Here is a 5,610-nt window from a genome sequence, read left to right as displayed (position 1 = left end):
TTTGAGTTTAGTTTGTTGTCACGTGTACCGAGGTACAGAGAAAAGCTTTTGTTGCGCGCTAACCAGTCAACGGAAAGACATAGAAAATAGGTGCAGGAGTAAAGGCCATTCGGCCCTTCGAGCCTGCACCGCCATTCAATGTGGCCATGGCTGATCATCCAACTCAGTATCCCATCCCTGCCTTCTCTCCATACCCCCTGATCCCTTTAGCCACAAGGGCCACATCTAACTCCCTCTTAAATATAGCCAATGAACTGGCCTCAACTACCTTCTGTGGCAGAGAATTGCACAGATTCACCACTCTCTGTGTGAAAAATTATTTTCTCTACTCGGTCCTAAAAGATTTCCCCCTTATCCTTAAACTGTGATCCCTTGTTCTGGACTTCCCCAACATCGGGAACAATCTTCCTGCATCTAGCCTGTCCAACCCCTTAAGAATTTTGTAAGTTTCTATACGATCCCCCCTCAATCTTCTAAATTCTAGCGAGTACAAACCGAATCTATCCAGTCTTTCTTCATATGAAAGTCCTGACATCCCAGGAATCAGTCTGGTGAACCTTCTCTGTACTCCCTCTATGGCAAGAATGGAATTCCTCAGATTAGGAGACCAAAACTGTACGCAATACTCCAGGTGTGGTTTCACCAAAGCCACGTACAACTGCAGTAGAACCTCCCTGCTCCTATACTCAAATTATTTTGCTATGAATGCTAACATACCATTCGCTTTCTTCACTGCCTGCTGCACCTGCATGCCTACTTTCAATGACTGGTGTACCATGACACCCAGGTCTCGTTGCATCTCCCCTTTTCCCAATCGGCCACCATTTAGATAATAGTCTACTTTCCTGTTTTTGCCACCAAAGTGGATAACCTCACATTTATCCACATTATACTGCATCTGCCAAACATTTGCCCACTCACCCAACCTATCCAAGTCACCTTGCAGCCTCCTAGCATCTTCCTCACAGCTAACACTGCCCCCCAGCTTCGTGTCATCCGCAAACGTGGAGATGTTGCATTCAATTCCCTCGTCCAAATCATTAATATATATTGTAAATAGCTGGGGTCCCCACTAGTCACTGCCTGCCATTGTGAAAAGGACCCGTTTACTCCTACTCTTTGCTTCCTGTCTGCCAGCCAGTTCTCTATCCACATCAATACAGCTGGGAAGAATCAACAACATTGTCCAGTCTCTCACCAAATCATATCTTTATTTCTTAATCTCTTCCTTTCCCACGTCTACAAAAGGTTGTAAAGGCTTTATTAGTGGATGACCCCTGAATTTTATATTTCATTACCTATCCGCCCCGTCTCCGTTGCTGACCTAGAGGCTTGAGCTTTATGGCGCCACCTTTCCCTTTGATCCAACGCTCGCTTCAACTTCTCTTAAGTTGCTTGGACCACCGTTCCCTTTGAGCTTGTGCCTGACAGCGATATATTTTGTGGCGAACCATACATTAAAGGCGGCACGGTGGCGCAGCGGTAGAGTTGCTGCATCACAGCGCCAGAGATCCAGGTTTCGATCCTGACTACGGGTGCTGCCTGTACGGAGTTTGTACACTTAGGAAGGAACTGTAGATACTGGTTGAAACCGAAGATAGACACAAAAATCTGGAATAATTCAGCAGAACAGGCAGCGACCATGGAGAGAAGGAATGGGTCTAAAGAAGGGCCTCGACCAGAAACGCCACCCATTCCTTCTCCCCAGAGATACTGCATGCCCCTCTGAGCTACTACAGCCTTTTGTGTCTATCTTCCGTTTGTACGTTGTGACCGCAAGGGTTTTCTCCAGGTGCTCCGGTTTCCGGCTTCAGTAAAATTGTAAATTGTCCTTAGTGTTGGATAGTGTTAGTGTACGGGGTGGACCGAGGGGTGGATCTGGAAGCTCTCTGTGAGTGGGGGGAAAACCTGGCAGATGTCATCAATACATCCAGATGTCATACCATGCATGCCTCACACAAGATTAAACCACCTTTATCGGAATACAACAGGGGTAGCCATACATTGCTTGCAGACCAACACCCATATCCAGGAGTCGAATTAAGCAAATATTTAATTTAGCGACACATATTAGCCAAGTGTCTAACAAGGCAAATAGAACTCTCGGCCTTCTCAATAGAATTTTTCACGCATGTAGTACATCCGTCAAAGATAATGCCTACAAGTCAAGTCCTTGGTCAGGTCCATAGAAACATAGAAACATAGAAATTAGGTGCAGGAGTAGGCCATTCGGCCCTTCGAGCCTGCACCGCCATTTAATATGATCATGGCTGATCATCCAACTCAGTATCCCGTACCTGCCTTCTCTCCATACCCTCTGATCCCCTTGGCCACAAGGGCCACATCTAACTCCCTCTTAAATATAGCCAATGAACTGGCCTCAACTACCCTCTGTGGCAGAGAGTTCCAGAGATTCACCACTCTCTGTGTGAAAAAAAAAACTGGAATATTGTGGAGCTGTATGGGATCCTTTCAACAACAACAAGATCTCCCTGGAGAAAGTACAACGCCGTGCAGCCCGCTTTGTGTGTAAAGACCTCAAGCGCAAATCCAGCGTGAATAATATGCTGACTTCTCTCGGATGGGATACCTAGAGCTCGGCAGAATCAGGCTGCAATTTACAAGGAGATTCACAGAATCACACCATCAAATCTCCCGTCATCCCAGAGCACCAACTGCCATGAAACAAGACAAAATAACGGTCCCCACATCATCAACTCGCTAATTTTCAATAAACGTTGCTACCAATATTCCCTTGACCCATGGACGATAAGGGAATGGAACATGTTACCACCCAACACACGTGCTGCTCCCCGATGTTAAATCATTTAAAAAGGGGTTTGAGCAACTAGATCTCCTCAACTTGGTGAAAAAAGGCAACTTCAAAATGTGATCACTGCTCCTCACTCCGACCTGCGCCAGATAACAACTGATGATGTGTTTGCGCAGTAATCAGCCAGAGCCAGGCGAGAAGGGCCTGTTTCCGCGCTGTATCTGCGCTGGATCTCTCAACTATCTCTAAACTAAACTACAATTGTTCACAGATTATCCATCCCTCGTCACACCCAGAGCCCCAACAACTAATCCGGTGACGTCGGATTCTACCAATCACACTGGTGATGAATATTGCAACAGGTTCTCTTCAGTTATTTGTTATTTGCACTTTATCCGTTTATTTATTTATGTGTGTGTATATATTTATACAATGGTATATGGACACACTGATCTGTTCTGTAGTCAATGCCTACAATGTACTGCTGTGCTGAAGCAAAGCAAGAATTTCATGGCCCTATCAGGGACACAGGACAATAAACTCTCTTGAATCTTGAATCAGTTTGTGCAATCCCTTCTTAAAAGCTTCACAGCCCCTGACATCCCGGGATATTCCCCACCTTTCCCGCTCTTCCTATTTCCTTCGCTCCATAGATGCTGCTGCACCCGCTGAGTTTCTCCAGCATTTTCGATTTTCCGACATCTGCAGTTCCTTCTCAAACACTGACATAGAGGCAGCGAGTTGAGTTGCTGCCCCGCGGGGGAGTGACCAGAATAATCCAGCTTCAAACATTCCTGGGATAAGTGGCGGTCAGGAAGCTGCCCTGGAATGTGAAGTGTTGTCCCAGTGAGTGTGGGCGGAGGCCGTGGGTCAGCGCGCCCTGTTGCGGGCCCCAGCTCTCCCCCTGCTCCAAACCTTACTCCCCTGCCCGCGTAACTCGCCCTGGATGGGGGAGGGGGGGGGGCTCACATGGATGGCAGCCCCTCCCGGGGGTCGCGGCAAGCTGCAGGTCTCCCCTCCACAATGCTGAAGTTGTGGATCAGGCAGCATCCCCGAAGAACATGGAGCATCTGAAGAAGAGACCCAACCAGAAACGTCACCTATCCATGTTCTCCACAGATGCTGCCTGACCCGCTGAGTTACTCCAGCACTCTGTGAAACGTCACCTATCCATGTTCTCCATAGATGCTGCCTGACCCGCTGAGTTACTCCAGCACTCTGTGAAACGTCACCTATCCATGTTCTCCATAGATGCTGCCTGACCCGCTGAGTTACTCCAGCACTCTGTGAAACGTCACCTATCCATGTTCTCCACAGATGCTGCCTGACCCTCTGAGTTACTCCAGCACTCTGTGTCTTTTTTCAATAAAGTAAGTGTTCTGTTTTCGATACACGTAACAATTAAGTGCATTTGATTCTCTCTTGATTCTTGAAATGTCTAAGACCAGAGCGCACAGCTTTAAGGCGAGAACGGGAAAGGGATGTACAGCGCATGTCTTTTACACATAAGGTCATAAGTGATAGGAGCAGAATTGGGAGATTCGGCCCATCGTCTACTGCGCCAGTCAATCCTGGCTGATCTCTCTCTCCCTCTCAACCCCATTCTCCTGCCTACTCCCCATAACCCCTGACACCTCTACTAATGGCGAGTGGTGGTGGGTACGGGGACACACTGCCAGGGTGGGTGGGGGAGGCGAGACACGAGGATGGAGGTAAGAGGCTTTTAGATAGGCACATGTGTATGCAGAGAATAGAGGGATATGGATCACACACAGACAGGGGGACAGGGCAGGGCAGCATCTCTGGATAGAAGGAATGGGTGACGTTTCGGGTCGAGATCCTTCTTCAGAGATTCCTTCTATCCAGAGATGCTGCCTGTCCCGCGGTGTTGCTCCAGCATGTTGTGACTATCATCCATCTGTGGTTCCTTCCTACAACCGAAGCTTCCTATCACAACCAGAGAGCAGCGCTGAGCTGCTGCCTCATTGGAGATCCTCGCACTATCTTAGTTCCGACTTTACTGGGTGTAACTTGCAGTAGCCGCTGTTCCCATATCATGTACCCGAACACTCTGAACAGCTCAATTGTAATCATGTGTAGTCTTTCTACTGACTGGTTAGCGCGCAACAAAGGCCTTTCCCTGTACCTTGGTATATATGAGAATAAACCAAACTGAACCCAAACTGCTGGACTGTTCCATGTTGTATATTCAACGTTTAAAAGGTTCGGATGGTTTGGGGGTAATTTACCGTCACCAGATGCCTCCCCTGACGGCACTGGATGTCGGATCAGACTCCCATCTACTCGCTGCGAGGTGAGTGGGCGGGCAGCGCGGAGACGCGGGCTGATTCACCTCTAGTTCCAGACTGTGGACACTATCAGGACTAGGCGCGGCTTGCTCCTCCCTGCGACGTAGCTATCATCACCTGCAGACAGAGCGACGGCGGGCGGTCTGAGCGGAGACTTGGAGCCGTGACTCACACACGCCCTGACTCCATCATCCAGAGCAGCGGGCACTTCAGACTTTGAACACAGCGGAGAAAGTCGGAAACAGGACTGATTTATACAAGACTGAAGAGTGTTTTATTGCCACGTGTCCCAGATACAACAATTACATTCTCACATACAGCAGCACAACACAATATGTAAACATAATACCGTCTAAACAATATGATAATCGAGGGAAAATAAGTGTAGTTTGTGTATGTGTACACCTACTCACATATGCATACATATACACGTGAATGAATGAATGTTTATTGGCCAAATATTTCCACATACAAGGAATTTGCCCTGGTGCTCCGCCCGCAAGTGACAACACGACCTACAGTGACAAT

This window comes from Leucoraja erinacea, chromosome 27 (genome assembly GCF_028641065.1).
Source record: "Leucoraja erinacea ecotype New England chromosome 27, Leri_hhj_1, whole genome shotgun sequence".
NCBI classification, from domain to species: Eukaryota; Metazoa; Chordata; class Chondrichthyes; order Rajiformes; family Rajidae; genus Leucoraja; species Leucoraja erinaceus.
Note: the sequence above shows the minus strand (reverse complement) of the source record.